General features: G+C 36.9%; 1 long non-coding RNA gene across 1 annotated transcript; it reads left to right on the forward strand.

The window, feature by feature from the left end:
- Positions 1-332: 332 nt before the first annotated feature.
- LOC112958145 lies at positions 333-16196 on the forward strand. Its single transcript, XR_003251355.1, has 3 exons — positions 333-431; positions 13780-13852; positions 16107-16196. It is a non-coding gene; the product is annotated as an uncharacterized LOC112958145 (long non-coding RNA).
- Positions 16197-18150: the final 1954 nt, after the last annotated feature.

Here is an 18150-nt window from a genome sequence, read left to right on the forward strand (position 1 = left end):
CCTGCTGTAGGCCTGGACTACACATTTAACATCATCTATTTCTGGAGCATTTCTAGATGGATACTTACCCTCTTTCCCCTTGACAAAAGCCTTTTTTCAAAACTCATCTGAAATATCTATATGAAAATACTGAATCTGGGGCACAAATATAAGGAGTCGGTACTTGTTTGGTTATTTACAGTTATCTGGAAAAAATACAAATCTCAGTCATATTTATGCATTGTATACATTTGTGCATCTATATACATTTTTTGAATGCCATTTGGTGTTCTGTCCTATTTGCTTTAAATAGGATGTAGAAATGGAAGAAGAGGAGGAGGAGGAGGAAAAGACAATAAGGAGATGCTTCTGTATATGTAACTCCAGCCTGGAAAAGAAATYGTTTAGGACATCTTATTCCTTATCTCAAAAGGACAGAGGTCTGTAAAATCGTAAGTGTCATTGAGAAGGGAACGGGAGAGGGAGCAATTGCTCATTGTCCCCTGTAATGCAAGCATTAAGACTTTAAAAGCAAATCGTTGACAGAAGGCTGAAGACTAATCCAAGACAGTAATTTTACACAGAAGTCTTCTTCCCAAGGACACTATATGCTTAAAATTTATTTGGGTTCTCTAAGCAATCAGATAACCTCACAGAAGAAAAGAGAAGGAGTATAGATCACTGAGATACAGGTTTTGGATCTGAAAGTTCCTAATTCCCATATCACTGGTGGCGGGAGAATATATTGGGAAATATTACCTACTACTTCCCTAAACATCTGCTAGTGGCCATCAACAGGGTGCAGGGATATGAGGAACATTAGTCAGACTTGACTTATGCCCAGGAAAATTTAGTCCTCGAAAATTTAGTCCTCTCACTGCTTTCTATGGCAGAATTTTCAAATATTCAGATAGCCTAAACCCAGCGATGTCGATGAGTACTCACCTAGCACGCCTGATTCCTCTGCTCTTGAAAGTAACTGTCATACCAGCTAGTTGTTCAAGCTTTTTCTGTCCTTATTGGAGAGACCTCTGAAGATGTCTTATTGTGTCAAAGGATTGGTTAAGAGGTAAATTTGCTCTTAATGGCAAATTACTTTGGCAACTAGGAGCTCCATGGCAGCCCCTGCAGGGATGTGTTGTCACTGTGCTGACTCTCCCTCCTCTGCTCCCACGTGTATTTCCATTGGCCTCTTTCCTCCTGTGCTGTATTTGTTTCCATCCTTGATGTTTGATTCAACTCCTTAATCCTCATACAAAATGTGTCTTTCTTTTCCCAGTCTCTATTTGGTCTACATCCTCATGCTTCCAGACTTTGCATCCCGTTTCAGCTTTCCTTCATGACTTTTAAGCCAAGGTGCCATGAAGGATAAAAAGTGTCATTGCAAGTTCTCTTCTTATACTTTAATTGCAGGAAATGTTTTGCTCAGCTGCATGTTACCATGTGCTGAGAATAGAAGGACTCTTCAAGGAAATTTGAAGTTCAGTTCCAACTTCCAGTTTGTGCTGGGCTTGCTTAAATAGTATTTTTTTTTTCCTGATAGGTGTCTGGGTGGGCCAAGTTTATGCAGATTTTTACAGGTGTAGCTGCAAGAATATCCTTGATACAGAATAACTTTGCCCAAATGGTAATGGACAAGCTCTGTTTCAAAAGAAAATTAATAAGAAAAGCTTATTATTTTTTTTTCAGTGGGAACAAAGTACTGCATGTTCCTTAGAAACAGGTAAATGTTTTTGGCTGAAGCTTCCAAAAGAAGGCCTATGAAGCAGACCCCCAGCTTCAGGAATCATCAGCCCAGAAGTCACATTTGGCAGAGCCATATACAACTGAGAACCCACAGTATTGCAGGAAGTTCTGAGATTCACTGTCTTTTTGCAGTAACCCAAGTTCTCCTTCAAAGCAGTATAGTACCCAGAACAGTATACTGTGTGGAAGCTTTGTAGAGATTTGTGTGTATTTTGTGTTACTAATCCTAGTAACATAATTTACTTTAAATCATTTGAATTCTTTTGGAGCTTCTGCCTTGAACATATTAACATGAGAGGGAAGTGTCAGCCATTTGTAACTCTGGCAATTTGTCAGTGGGGTGCCTGAAACACTGGGTATCATCGTTRACTGCATGCAGAGATTGTACAAGATGATTAATCAGTGAACCAAAATAGAGTCACTTTTTTCTTGATTTTTTTTTCTTATATTCTGTTATGAATCATGTCTTTAGGTCAATTAAAACCATCTGTGCATGTCATTTCAAATGATTTATAGGCATGCGTCCTCTTTCTTCTCAAACATTCCAAAGAATCTTAACCTGGTATGTAGACGCTCTATATTTCTCCATGACTGGAAAAAATATGGAATTAAATAAGTATGGCACATTCATCCCAAGGATTTTATGTGGTAGTGGGTAATGAGAGACAGTTGTGAAATCATATAATGCTAGGGGTTAGAATTATAGATGGAGCAATATCAAGGCCTGTGGCTGAGGTTGCCTTCATGATGGGAGCTTGACAAGAAGCCTACCTAAATCTGTTTTTCTGGAGAGCAGAAAGAAAACTAATTTCTTGAGTCTTAAAGTGTATACAATTAGTAAGAAATAAAGCATCATAATGTTAAAGTGCTATTCAGTAAAACAGACACTGCCAATTCCATCTGTCTGGTTTTAGATCTATTCTGTGGTAGATGGAAACAGGTATCCCTTATGCAAAGGTGGCAATGGTTGTGAGAGTGAACCTATTTTTTTTTTTTTTAAGGATACATCTGTGGAATTTTGTTGTTTTTCTCATATWAATATTTTTGGAGCTGTGGAGAAGTCAGAGAAGGGAATTTTCTAATGGAAATTATTTTGTGATTTTCTTTTGGAAAGTTACTTTGGCACAAAAATTCCACATAGGATTTATTTGTGTCCTCTGTGACCTATCGAGACAAAAATAGTTATATTGACTTACGAATCTGCAGCTGGTATTTCAGTTACTATCACTGTCCAATACATCGTGGTCTATGACAAGTTCTCCACGAAGAAATATATCAATAGCAAACAGGCAGCAATAAGACTGGTGTTATTCCCTTCCTTCCCTCTTTCTGTTCTTTAATGCTTTTCAGTCTGTTGCAGAGGAAAAGTCTGTGTGTCTTTCAACTTTCTCATCTTTAGTTTTCCTTCTGAAGTCAGATTCTCTGTGAAATCTGGAAATATAAGAATCGTTTCATTATGAAAGAGGGGAGGAGAGTGTGACATCAGACAGTTTGTCTATGTGTCTTTTTGTGGAGAAGGATTTTTATGTGTTTGAATACTCTGTTGGTCATTGGAACAGGGAGGTTGTGTGGATCAGAATCTCTAAAAAGTAATGTAAAAAGTTAGGCTTCTGAATTTTGCCATTAAGTTATTTTATATGATTTGTCAGCAGAACTGTATCCCTAAAATGGCCCATAAAGGGTGTATATGGAAAATGTATATGTATATGGAAAATTTCTAATGATAAAAATTGTTTCAGTACTTGTTTTAATACACATTTGTGAGTTTATACTGAATTTATACTTCTGCAATATTTACCTTATCTGAGGCTAAGCCTCCCACTTGAGTTTGGTGTTGATAGATGTATTTTATCGTGGAATTTATTGTTAGTAATTTGTTTGGGTTCACAATCTCACTTAAGTCAATGGTTTCATCCTAAGTTTCTTGAGTCATGTGRTGAAGGACCTGATGGTTGACATCACTGAGCTCAGTAAAACTTGAATATTGAAACACTGGTTCTATTGAAAAACATCTGGAGTGGAACCAATAGTCCGATATATCCTGCTAGGCTAGTCAGCGTATCCAGCATCTTGTTCTTTCTCTTTTTTTTTTTTCTTTTTTTCTGCCTAGCAAAAACTTGGCAAAACTTAGAAAAATGTACAAACACAAGAGTGAAATGGATGCACTCCATGTTCCTAAAAATGTCATATCTTGGCTGTGTTAAACATGTATGCTTGCTTGGCTGTAGCAGTGACTAATTTTTATGTTGCTTTTTATCATGCTAATGCAAAACTTAAAGATTGAAAAACCTTACAAAGCCATCTGGTTCTTTCGTTGTTACCTATACACACTTTTTCCATACAGTGTATTTCTCGTGTTTTACTCAGTTGAGTGCCGAATAGCTGGAGTGATGAAGTTTCTACAATTTATTTTGAATCTCTTCAATAATGTAGGAAATGGCTTGATTAAAACTAACAAATAATATTATTAAATAAGAGGGTTTTTTTCCCCCTCTCCAAGTTCCAAGTTTTAAGAGAAAACACCAGCTCTAATTTTCTCTGTATATCAACATCCCATTAGGAAAAAAGGGTTCTTAAAGGATGTGACAATGTATTAAATTGCAGAGGAGCTCTGAAATCTAATCTCAGAATACTTGTCAAATCCTGAAGAAAGTTAATGATCTGGTGATGGTTATATTGTTTATTTGTAAAAACAAACAGTTGATTGTGATCCTTTTTTTTTTCTTTCTCCTTAAGAGYGAGAAGAAAATAGGAAAAAAAAGTTGTGCTTAATATGATGTTCAACGGAATTTCTAATTTTAGATTTGTAGCAAGTTAGAAGTGCTGTTTATTGTCACTACTTCTGAGAAGTAAAAATCTGCATTTAAAAATGCTTGATACAGCTTTGAGTTGCACAATTTGAATGCTGAATAGGGAAAGATGGTGACAGACTACTGTTTTGTCTTTTAAGTTGCTGTGTGGTACCTCGTAATCGGAAGACCTGGGATATTTACATCTCTTTACTGATTCACCAAATTTGACAGTTACTCAAAGTTCTGATTTGAAAACAAAAAGAAAAACAAAGCCTAATGCTTTTTATTTTTCTTTTTAAAGTTAAATTATTATATATATCTCTGCATATCTATCTCATATGATTATGTCTAAATACTTTTAAGAAGAATTTGTAGATAATTTTATACAGAAAGTGAAGATAATAGAGGTAAGGTACAGAAATTGCAGTTAAGACTTGGTACGACCAAAAATCATAGATTTAAGATTGGCCAAATACCTCTCTAGCCACATTTTTTAGGTAATGAATTGGTAGTATGATATTTTTTCTCTTCTGTTGTCCAGTGATAAATGAAGTCCTCTCAATCCAAAGAAGTGCCTAAGCCGTTACTCTTTTAGGTGTTTGGTAACTTAAGCTATTTTAGTGACAGTAGAGAGAGACGTTAACAGAACTTTAAAACTGTCAATGACAACTTTAAACGTTCTCCTAAGCTCTGCATAGTCTCTGGAACGGTTAACTGGATACTGGTGATCTGTCAGAGTAAGAATGAGTCCGGATTCATCAAGTGTCTCCGTTAGAGGAAAGGCTAGAAACAGACATCTTGACCTTGAAGCCAGATAGAGCTCATGTCTTTTCAGATCAGCCAGACAAACGTTTTTGTTCATCAGTAGCACTGGAGTCRTCCATATGCATGTGCACGTACACAGGATTACAGGCTCCAGTTCTCATCCAGAGACCGTTAGTGGGGAGCTGGCAGCAGCCAGCTTTCATTTCCCCATTATTTGCGCTGCTGCTTCACCTTCTGCTGCAGCTTAGACTCCTTTCCTTTGCACCAGCTGCAAGCAGAGAGCATGGGAGCAGATAAAGATGGAACACCTACATGCTTTATCTTCCTAACCAAGTACCAAACCACAAATTCTGTAAGGTCTCAGGAGCAGCTGGAAATGCCAGAAGAAAATTAGGTGGCATGGAAATACCAAAACTGAAAAAAAAAAACCCCACAAGTTAAAACAAATCTGATGGGAGAACAATTTACCAAATGGACAGAATAATGCAAGTAGAAAATTAAATGATAGACATTAGCCTTCTCTGAGCTAGAAATGCTCCCATTATGTTGTCCTGCCAGCTTCTGCCCATGTTAATGTACACTCATCCCCTTCTGCAGCAACAGCATCTGTATATGCAGAGTATAGCCTGGAATTGGGCTTCTCTATTATTCTGTTAAGCCTATGTGTTCACAGATTAGCTGTGGAAGTCATCCTTTCTTCACTACGCTTAAGCAATGTGGTCTCATTGTGCTGAGGTCTAAGATGATTGAATTTCAAGTTAAAAGTAAAATTCTGTAAATTTTTTTTAATAAAGTGTTTGTTTAGAAGAATGATCCATTCCATTTGAGACCATAAACTTATTAAGCTATTTTAATTTTATTTTTATTTTTTACCATATGCTGAACAGTATTGATGGGTTATATTTTACCATTTAACTATCCATAGTAGAAAAACAAAACAAAAAAACAATTGGCTAGTTTGTTTATGGAGTCAAGCTTTGTGCCTTGAGAGGGTGTGAGTCTGAGTGGGTTTTAAATGGTATAACTTTAGATGGTACAACTRATATCTTAATTAGCAAATGAATAGAGGGAGAGATCAAGCTGTCTCTCCCMTAGAGGCATGTGCCCTGAGAAAACTGCTTAGCCAAGTCTGCATGACAATTTGCAGGTTTAGCTCTCATTTGTCAGGGAGACAGATGTCCATATGGGAGATAAAGTCTTAAATACTGTTGGGTTCTGGGATTTCTGCACTTGAAGTATCCTATCTATAAAAAAGAAGAAAATGGCATTTCTCTTTTTTCTAATTTTTTTKGGGGGATTTCTTTTTTGACCATGTTGTAACTATACACATATACCCTCACGTACCACACGTGCACAGTCTCTCTCTCTCTCTCTCTGTTCAGCTGGAAGGGATTTGCAGGGAGATGTGAGTATGAGGAGGGATGGCAGTGTTGCCTATTTTCACATGAGTTAGGCATCTAGAAGCCATTTGGTCTTCCTCCACCATTGCTATTTTGGGGGACTTTACCACRACATTCTAATAAGCAGGGGGAACAGTACTGTCTGGTGTCTAGTTTTTTAAGAAAAATCAGAGAATATGTCACAGCTATTGCTGACAGCAGTTTAAGGATTCAAAATCATGAAATGATTGCTGAACATGCTACTTCTTCTCTATCTATTTTTATTTCCCTGGTGAGATTATTGCTGCTGTAGGTGGTAGCTGTTGTAACAGTTAACTTACCATCAATGACAACATGATTTTGTGTTTTAAAACCTCTGTATTGAACTGCAGCTGAAAATGGGAGTTACAAGGACAATAACAGATATTACTTGTTTAGGCCATTTACAGTTTGAAAACATTAGTCAGAAGCAATTTTACATACATTAATATGTTAATAACAAATGTAACTTATTTTACCTGTACGTACAGCAACACGCACAGGATGACATCTACTCTATTCCAGCAACAAAGATTAYTAAAAATATAATGGACTCTTACTTCTGTCACTGGCCTGCCTTGAAAAGGCAGGAGATGCAGTGCACATATGAAATAGAGATGTACTGGAGTGGAAATCTGTTAGTTCTGCCTTTTGATAATCAGAAAGAATAGGAAACAGGGCGAATCAATGTGATGGATGCAGCTTGATCGACGCTTTCATGAAAGATGGTTAAAACTATTGTCTGCCCTTTAAGTACCTCATCAGTATTCTGCCTTATGCAGTGGGAACATCTATTAATTACAATGGAATCATTACTAGGTAAAAATTGTAACCATGGCTATGGGTGATGCACAACAACTTGCAATGCAGCTCCCACAGCAGACTCRTACAAAAAGGTCTGCCACTTATCCCATGTCATCACTGCATTCATAGCCTGATTTTTGAACTCTGTGATTGAACACTGCTGAATATCTTCCCTCACTATTCTCTCTCTTGCCTGCTTTTATTTCCTGTGAAGATTTGGACCTCTGTTCTTTGCATCTCCCGCCATGGCTCGAAATCCTGCTCCTTGGTTCTTTCAACCTGTCACGTCCAATAGTCACACACAGAAACCACTTATGCAAGCCAGTTGGCTTATATTTCTGTCTTAAGGGAAGAGTGCATCTGTTTTTTTGGATTAAATCATGCTTATAAAGTCATGCTTATTTAGTTGACAGAAAAAAAAATGCATAATTTAAAGCTTTCATTTGTTCTTGTGCTAAAGGATTTCAGAGCTTTATTTCACTCTGGCTTTATCCTTCTAGAGCAATACAAAATTAGAGTTCATTACGGTGATGCAGCCTCTCTCTTTTTGACTTGATTAGAGATGCAGTGAACTTTTTGCCAGAGGTGTCGACTTTCCTGAACAAGTCTTTCAAGGCTTGCGAACTATCTGCTGCTTTTGCAGTAGGCTAATTAGGATGGATTCGCACCCATCGCATGTACCCTGAGGATGAGCCAAAAGCTGAGAAGGAAGAGGTAAATTACAGTGCAAGAAAACGTACACCTTTCCAAGGACTATTGCCAGAAGAGTTGTGGAGACATAAGATGGGATGCTGGCAGAGAGCACACAGTCTTGCAGGACAATATTCTAAGTGTGGAACATGAGCTCATGACTAGAGCGGTTGATGTTTTTGGTTGGCTTGTTCCTATAGCATTTGTGTTGTCATTAAAATACAAGCTAATTTCAAAATAAAGCAGGCTTTTGAATGGAAGGTATGTCATTAGAAAAAACATGAAAATGGAAATGTTCTTCAGGGAATACAAAGGTTTTGTTTTCCTGGCCAAAAGCATTCATAAAACCAGCATGGTTTTGTGAAAATGTGTTGCTTGACCAGAATTTGTGTCTTTTGTCAGGACAAATGTGGCTTAAACACTCCACTCAGATCTGTTCTCAGTGAGACTGAAAGGAAAGGCTGAATGGATAGAGCCATACAGCAAGTCTTTTGAGGATCTCTAAGAAGCCTATTAATTTTTCAGTGGTAGCACGGCCATAGTGGGACTCATTTGTTCATTAGACTGTTTGCATGTTCAGCACTGTAAATGAGAAAGATCTAGCACACGACTTCTTTCTAGACAAGTTAAGCTTAAAAAAAAATGTATTGTAATCTGGAAGTGTTTAACCCTTCCATTGGCTAAAGAGACAGTTAAGATGAATAGTTTATGCATAAACAAACCTTTGAGTTCTTTCATGGCTTTGGGTTTTAGAAACAAGTAAAGGAGTAAAAGAGGAGTAAAGGATTAGATAGGACTGAAAATTCAGGAAAAGGCTTTCTTGAGGCACGGGAATCAGAATCTGGATGTCTCTAAGTCAAGATTCAGGAGAGCTTTGCTGTCTAGGGAGACTCACAGCTCTGTTAGTTTCAGCAGTGAATCCAGCAGTATACATCTCACATGCAAGAGTGAAGCTCCACTGTGGATAACCAGAAAATGTCTTCAGATACTCGTGATACACTTTAAGTAGAATTAAAGATATTATTCACTAGTGGCTAAGAGTTAGTCAGATTTCATATGTTGTATTTAAATAATCAGCAAGTAATAAAACAGTTGGAGACATTTCTCTGTCTTCTCCAAATACCTGTAAAGCAATCACGCTCCAAAATTATCTTTTTTTTTAATGCATTTAAGTTATATTTATGAACCACTCCAAAGATTAAAAAAGTTTTTGTCTCTTTCGATGGAGCAAAGGGAAATTTCCTCACAGCTCTTGTAGGCGTATTTATCTTCAGGAAGGAAAACTGAAGATTGACAGCTTCTTAGTTTACATATGCTATTGACTTGACTAAGGCATATGCACATGACTTGACTAAGGCATATGGTGACAGATAAATATGCACTGGGATTTATGAACTATTTTGTATAATGGACGTGCGTGAAGACAAATTTTTCCGATCTGTTCTGAGATCTTGCATGCTGAGCCTGTGTCACTACAGATTTGCTGAGCTTTTCCTCTGGAGCTCAGGGTCTCCAGGGTCCCAGGGTCTCGCCTTGTCATAGGGAGAGATTCATTAGTCTGTCTTGTGTGGTAGTTGRAGATCCCCTTGCATGGCCTCACATCATCCTGCCTTGATTTGTGATTAAAACCTCTGCTATTTTGCATGTTTGGTGAAGAGAAACATGTCTGTTACATTTTTGGGGATTTGTTTTTGAATCTCACGGACCTCTTWATTTGGAAATTCCCTTTTTGGCTGTATGTTTTTCTTTACTTTTTTCCCCCTTTCTTAGCAGTTTTAAACTCTGATAGTTAAAAGGGGAAAACTGTTCATTGTTTATAAGATATATAGAGTCAGTCATCACCTCAGTTATATGTCACAGAATAATGCATTATTCTATACTTTTATCACGTGGGGAATAACTTGTGTTTTTTGGGGTTTTTTTGTTTCTTCTTTTTTTTTTTTTTTTTTTTTTTTGGTCAAATAGGGCTTTGTATTTTGGGCGAACACCCACAAAAAGAATTTTGCACAACCCCAATTATGTGAAGACAGAATTGGGTTTAATGGCTTCCTAAATTTTAAAGCTTTGCAGCTGTAGGAACAGTAGTTTAACACATAGCTTTCTATAAGCAGTAGAAGTATAAGCTAAAATGCAAAGCATATTTTTTTTATTGTGGATTGGCTTTGTAGTATTCATACATATGTTCTAAGACCCTGTTAGCGGTAAGAATAAGTAAGAAATGTTCAGAGCTAAAAACTGTTATGATTGCAACGTATTATTATATAATGGTCTAATTCCAGAGCTTTGGAGAGTGTTTATGTGTTTATAGTGTAAAAATTAATTAGCGTGGAGTGTAACTGCCTTTAAAATGTCATTCTCTCAAAACTATGTGGTTAGAAATGTATGCATCACTGAACATACACTTCATTATAATTGAATATAAAAGTTGATTGTTCATTGCATAGAAAATAGCTACTGAGACATTTCACAGCTTCAGAAACAATTATTATCCCTTACTAAATTATGGTAAGATTTTTCATGGGCCAGTAAATTGAAATAATTTTTATTTGAAATGGATTCAGACAAATATTTATGCAGCAGATAAGTGAAATCAGTGATTTAAAGGGCAAGTCTCTAGGCAATACAGAAGCAAAGAGAATTAATGGTACATTCTTGGAAAATACTCATTGATGTAGAGTGGAAACATCATTCCCACAAAGCCGATTGCCCCAGTATTCAGGTGGTAGAGCTTGGTGGCTGTTACGCTGCCATGGGCGGGTAGTACTTTCCCATGGTGCGTAGGCGCCTTTCCCAGAGATTCTGGGCCAGGCTAAAAGTTAAATTGCCAGCTCTTGCTTGCAGTGTGTTATGCTGGAAAGGCAGCTTCAGCAAAGATGATGTGCTTTGGGTCTGCAGTCACAGGGTATGAGTACTGTTACTTTTGTAGATACATTGCTTTCTGAACTGATGGCAGCTCTTGAGGCCTCAAATCAGGTATTTTTTTTCTCTTTCTTGTCCTTCCCAGGCTCTTTGCATTTGTACAAATCCCTAGTTGCTCTAATGTCAGCTCCTAACACAGCAAGCATTTGTTTTCAGGCTTTTCAGTTAAATAAAAATGTCATCAGGTGACAACCTGGACTTCCTGGCACCTTTCTGTAATTGGCTAAATGTATATATCAGTGCCTTTAGCAYTTTCAGTAGGTGATTTATTATTCTTGAGACAGTTTTACAACAACCTRTTTTGGTGATGTGAAGTAGACATTGCATGTCTAAATGCAATCTTTATTGCAAAGTGCTTGAAATCATTCTCAGGATATGCAGCCCACTGCTCTTGCATTTAACTTTCTTGGGAAGAAGTGATTTTACATATAAGCACATGGTTAGTTCTTCAAGTATCTTATACTAATAGAAGTGCAGTCAAGAACATCATCTGCTCAAGGTAGACGAGTTGGCCTTTTTTGCTCAAGTGACTTAATTTTTCCTGTTGCATAAATAGGACCTGGCTTGCATTTCTGGCCTAGGAAAGAAGCCTTGGCAGTTTCCTCAATATTACTGCTCATCTGAGACCAAAATAAATATTACTATCCCTGTTTGTCTGTTTCTTTCAATCTCTAAATAATCCCTAATCTCCCAGTAACACCATGTCTTTAGATCTGACAGTACACACAAGCATCCATGATTATTTAAATATTTCTCCAAAAAAATACCCTTTTTTTTTGCACAACTTGAAATGACGGGTGAACAAATACTGATTTAAGTATGTAGATTTTGTCTCTCTTTTCTTAAGGAAAACAGCGTTCTGGGAAGAAAGAAAAAAAAAGAAAAAAGGACAAATCAAAAATGTACATCATTACAGTGCAGTTGGTCGGTTTTTAAATTGCTCTGTTGCTTTATAAATATATATGGCTTTATTTTGCCTTAGTTAGTCTTGGTTGTTGTTTCCAGTCTCGGTTAAATATTGTAAGAATCAGAAATAGGTAAATGGCCGAAGTCTCTTTTTTTAAGAGACTAAGAGAAAGATGATGTTCACCAACAAGGAGTAAACCTTAAAATCCGGGCTTGTTTTCTGTAGGTGTAGCTCATAGGAGGCATAGCACTTAAAGAGATAGTCCCTAATTTTAGGGATTGAGCATATGCTCCTGCTCTGAGGCAGCRTCCAAAGTCTCAAAAATCTTTGAACATGCTGCAGTCACCTGCTAAAAGCAACACCTGACCACTAGTCCTTTTTGAGCAGTCTGTGGTAAGAATACAAGATGCTCCACTGAGGTAATCGCTCTGATTCTTTCGTTCTGGAAGTTTTTCCTATGCCTGTATTGCATTTCCACATTGGCTCATGGAGAATGGCTTTCCTGGAAATCCAGTGCTTCCTTCACATTATTAGTCCTCTCAGCCTTTCCTTTCCCCTTTCCAAATGCTTGGGCACCTTTGCTGGTCTGGCATCCTTGTGCTCATCAATGCACGATTACTTCCTGCCGCAGAGAAAAAGCTAGTCCTTCCTTTCTCTTGTGCTTCTTGGATAACCAGTGACTCTGGAGCATCCAAAACAATCAAAACTTTCCAGGACAGCAGCACAGAGAAACTCAGCTATAAGCATTTTCTTATTTATGTTGGCAGATTGGCAGCTTGTCATGGTCTGGATCACAGAAGTTTGAATAGAGAGGAGCCTCATAAATTGTATTTCTTTCCCCAAAACTCTAATCAAGCTTGATTTCATGACACACATGCAATTTAAGAATCATGACATTTCGGCTGCTGCTGCTTGACTATGGAGGCTTTCCAGAAAGTGAACAGGTTCTAGAATTTTGTTTATTTATAATTTGCTAGTACAAAGTCAGATTTTGAGGCCCAAAGGAAAGGCAGAAGCTAAAATTAGCTGACCCTAGAACTTCCAGGAAGAACAGTCTGTTACAGTCCAAACTTGACAGATAAAGATAAGTCTTCTGCTTCATTTTCATTCTTAAAGGAAATTTAGAGCCATCACAAATACTGGAATCTTAAAACCTATCTCAGTGAAAACTATTAATACACAGTTATTTAAAATTAACAAGAATCATTTTTCAGGGAAAGAAATGATGGTCATGTTTGTGATTCATCCTGAAACATTCAGAAACATCTGACACTTAATGGAGAGGTATTAGGTATTTCTTTCTGGGAGGTTAGTGTGTCTGTTTTGGGATGAGAAGAACTGAATTTCTCTGGGAGTTGTAGAGGCCTGAATGCCCAGGTTACAGACTGTGAATTAGTAAAGATGAATCCTATCTAGAAATCTGTGGGTCAGCACAGTGTTTGCCTAAAGTTGTATCTGTGTCTTATGTGTATTTCATTTTATTTTGTTTAAACAAGCCAAAAAAGTCTCTACTAATATCTTGGAGTACCTTCAAGTCAGGCTTCAGGTACCAAGAATACAGTAATGCACATTACCTTTTCCAGTCCATAAATTGGGAGAGTGCATAAATGTTACTGAAATTTTTGCTGGCTTTGCATACTTAGGTGCGCTATATTCTAAGCTACACTGCAAGAGCTTTCCTTGCTCTTGCTCTTGCCCTTTCTATTAATCAAATGAGAAATACTATGACAAAACCTTCAGTGATTTCTTTTTTTCTCAGATCTGAACTGTATTCTCTTGTTCCACATTGTTTGGAGTCTCTAGTTGTCCATCTGAAGAATGAATGATGAAAGGTAATGTGAGTTGAAGTATATGTTTCTAAAACTCATTCTGTGAATTGGAAATGTAATTTATACCATCCTATGGGTCTCACAGAGCTTTGCCAAAATGAGAATTTTGCTGGAAAACTGTGGAGACAAGCTGAACTCCAATTGAGACTAGGCTGATGCTGAGCTAAACTAATGCCYATCTCTTTGGGCATCTCCTTTCTAATTACAGCCCATTGCCTGAAATAATCATTTTGCAGAAATGGACAAAATAGAAACTTCCTGATTCCAACTAGTCACCAGACTGACTTATTTTACTGGTTCTGGCTGAACAGATCAGGATGATGAACACATATCATGTGTGTGAATACTACCATTTTCCCTATGTGTAAAAAAAATGTAAAAAAAAAAAAAAAAAAAAAAAAAAAAAAAAAGGTAACTCCACTGAGGACCTTGTCTCAGGCAAAATACAGCCATCTCTTTTCAAGCCTGCACAATCAAAGATTGTTTTTTACCATTTTACTAAAATCTCTCATGAAGTCAATTTAGTCTGTTGGAGAGATCATCTTTCAATCAATCCTGTTCTTGATTTAGTCACTTAAAAATACATCAGGGCGATTGTTTAGCTCTCTGTTTAGAATTGCCTGTTGAAACCATGGTGAAAATTGACTCAACCAAATATTGGGATGTCTAGCATAATTTTTACATGTGAAATATAGGGTGTGAGTCTCTTAAAATTTTTAACTGTAGAGATTGATGCAGAAAACTTTGCCTCCCCCTGATATGAGTGCTAGTTATTAGTCCCAAGTTGATTTTTTAAATGTTACAGTCAACTTTGATGATTTAGCCTAGATGAAATGAAAGACACCGCTTACACATGAAAATTGAACATGAAGATAACTGTTTACATTCTTTGCTCATGTGGTCTTTATTTTGTTTAAATGTCTTACTGTGAAATCTCAATCGTGACATAAGAGGTTAYTGTGCTAATGTATTCCCCTGACTCCTTCCTGTTGCCTGAGGAAAGGAAGAGATGGAGAGACAGTACACCCTTGTGACCTAGCTGCTGGCTTTAGGAAACAGAATTTTGCCTGATTTTCCTGAAATAAAATAGGATTTTAATTTATTTGGTGTATTACAACATAACAAGAGATCTGTCTGTGAAAGATTACTTTTTTTTAGACAATGGAATCTTCACTCATTAGGTGACTGCATATCACTCTGGAGCTTGGAAGAAGTTGCTACCTTCAGAGACAGAGATGTATTGTCCCATTCTTTAAGATGGAGATCTAGTGTAGAGAAATGTGTAATCACAGTGATGATTGTTCTTACCTGATTTAGTTTACCTAAGTCAAGGGCTCTCAGGTGGCTGCATAAAAGCTTTGTTATTTATGTCCCATTTTCCTACAAGATATGTTACCTCTGTTAGTAGCATTTATCCCTATTGTGATATTTTAATAAGATCAAGTCCTGAAACTTGGTTTTACATCATATATGKGTGTGTGTGTGTTTTGTTTAGGCAATGTGTTGGTCTGCTTATAAAGGTAATATGGGAAAAGTGTTTTTGCTGTGAGACCATTTCCATTTCTTGATATTCTCAGTATTTTTCTATAAATTTACTACTTGCCTCTCTGTTATGATTTTTCTTAACAATAGTGACCCAAGGAGTACAAACTCTACGAGGAAAGCAAATTTGAACATGAAAAGATTTCCCCTCCGAAGTGAATCATCACTTCTGTACTTTTGGGATCACAATCCATTATCATTTTGCACATGTTAAAGCAGTTTCTGCAATTGATGGCATGCTGTCTGTATAATAGAATTCAGAAGATTTTTAAGCTATTCATCTGTGTACGTATGTTTTACATTATCTCATGAAGTTTAACAGAGGATTGGCAGTGTCTCTCTTGAGATTGTAAAGGACTCTTCCATAATGGTTGCACACAATTAGATCCCATTGCTTACAGACAACTGAAGGTTGATTCACCTGTTAAAGGCTACACAAAAGGTGCAAGGTGCATAGTGYGAGTTTAGGAGCTTCATTTACAGTAGGATTGAATTAGGCATTTAGTCATAGTGCTTTAATTAGCCAGCAGTGGAAGAGACTAGACCAGAAGGAAAAACAAAAGCCATCCCTGTCAATGAGTACAGCTCACAACTTTTATAACTTGCTCCACAGATAAATGAGAGTGGCCTAAGCCCTTGTTATTTGCCTATTTCTTCTTGCTCTAATTATCTCCCATCTTTTTTTTCCTTTTTTCTTCTTTTCTTTTTTTAACAGCTGAAGCAATTAAATTTCACCACACTTATTGAGAAGAACSAAAAATGCATTGCTACCACGTTGGACTTGTCAGGAGAGAATCACTGGATTATATCCTTGTCATCTTTTTTTCTTCCTGAAAGGCTGTCTGGAGATGCCAATGAGGAATTTTACTTGAAGGAGTTATCCAGAGTGKCACCTCAGAGTAGTATTAAGCAGTGGTAGAGTGGTTTATTTTGTACTTAATGGAGGTGAAAAGCATAATGGCCATCCTTACTGATGACAAAATGCCTTTTGACTCAGTTTTGAACATGTTTTGATTTAGAAATCCAAGAGCTAAGGTTCCGCTCCTTTTAAGGATTTTCACCTCTTGGCTATTCTAGGGGGAAAGAGGAGAGAATGAGAGGGGAAAGGTTCCATTTTGAATCTCACTCACTATAACTCATTCATTAAGTTTGAAAAAGGCTACTTCTGCTGCCTATTATGCAGAGCTCCCTAGAGAGCTAGTGTCCAAAGTTCACTTCCCTTCTCTAAGAAACCAAAGCAGTAAGCAAAGGATATGCCTATGCCATTGTCCCTCTGCCCTCTTTTTGCAAGAAATTTGAAGGGTCTTGACTTCATCCTGATTCAGACAATGCTTAAAAGCTGCATGGGGCAGGCAGATTGTTTCTTGCACAACTTGATCTTAAAATCTTGCAGGGTAGAATCGTTATTTATATTCTTGAATCTTCAAAGGTGTGATGGTGAATATAACAAATATCTATTTCTGTATGTTATAGTGCAAATATTTAAATGTTTTCAGTTTTATTTCAGTTTATTTATTGGAGTTAAATATTGATTCAGTGCTGAACACTCATGAAGTTCATTGAGTCAGCTGTAGCATTAAAATTTGTCAACATCTAAATGGAATTTAAAGTACGACGCTCGCTATATAGAAACTATAATGCTGCTTAAATTGAATACAATTATTTAATACTGTAAGTTATATGTTAATACTGTAAGTTATATGTTGTAAACATACCCTGGATACAATTTTAGAACCTCTTGTATTTCATAGTTACGAAACCTAAGACTGATGGATTAAGAACAGTCTTATAATGTGGATTCTCTTACAAATCTAGTATTGTTCATGAAAGTCTTTAAATACAATTTAAAGGCACCCTAGCAGCATACATGTTCCATATTTTTTGATGCAGCAGTGCAAGAAGTTATTTAAAGCTTTAGGTATTCTAGGTATTAACTGATTTTTTCATATTTTAGAATCTGCATTTGTAACCTACACTTTTTCAGTAGTGTTCTTTGGGAATGCTATGCCTTCAGATCTGTCAGGGAGCATTCCCTGTAGTAGGATTTTTGAGAACTATAGAAGATACAGAATAAGGAACTGTGCAAGAGGAAGAGTGAAGAGAATGAATAAATTCGGGACAAAAGAAGAAGAACTCTAAAGCATGGGGAGATGGGTAGATTTTTATTTTATAAAGAGTGTTTTGCCTAGCTCTGGACATGCTTACTGTAGGACTTTTATTCCAAAATGTTCCTAGCCATTTATTATCAGCACGTTTTGAAGTCTCAGGTAATACTGTGCAGGTTTTATTGCAGATTTTATTTCTCACTTTCTGTTAGTGAATTCTATGGAGTTATGAGCTTTTTCATTCTCAGTTTTCCAAAACTTCCAACAGATGTCCTGCCAGCAGCAAGGATGATTAAAGGTTTCTAAAAAAGTGGGCTGGCTCTGGAAATCAAAAAGGGATACCATTGCAATGCCAAAAATCTTTGGAAAATATGTATGACCCCCTTATTACTGGAAGTGTATATAGCCCCTTTCTGAAAAAGTCTTGCACGGTAGAGCTACTTCACTGTACTTAGTATTTTCTTGGATTGGAATAGGCAAATGAAAGTGCTACAAGTTAGGATGAGAAGAACTTGAAAAAGGATAAGCTTGGGAAAGCGTTGTATAGAATTTACAAATATTCCAGAAAATTGCATGTCAGACACTGTCTGAATATACTTTTAGTTTCTCTTTCTAGGATTTTAGTTGGTCTCAAACTTTTCATATTACTCCTCT

Source organism: Nothoprocta perdicaria, unplaced genomic scaffold, assembly GCF_003342845.1.
Source record: "Nothoprocta perdicaria isolate Ctin4 unplaced genomic scaffold, notPer1 scaffold_81, whole genome shotgun sequence".
In the NCBI taxonomy this organism is placed as follows: Eukaryota; Metazoa; Chordata; class Aves; order Tinamiformes; family Tinamidae; genus Nothoprocta; species Nothoprocta perdicaria.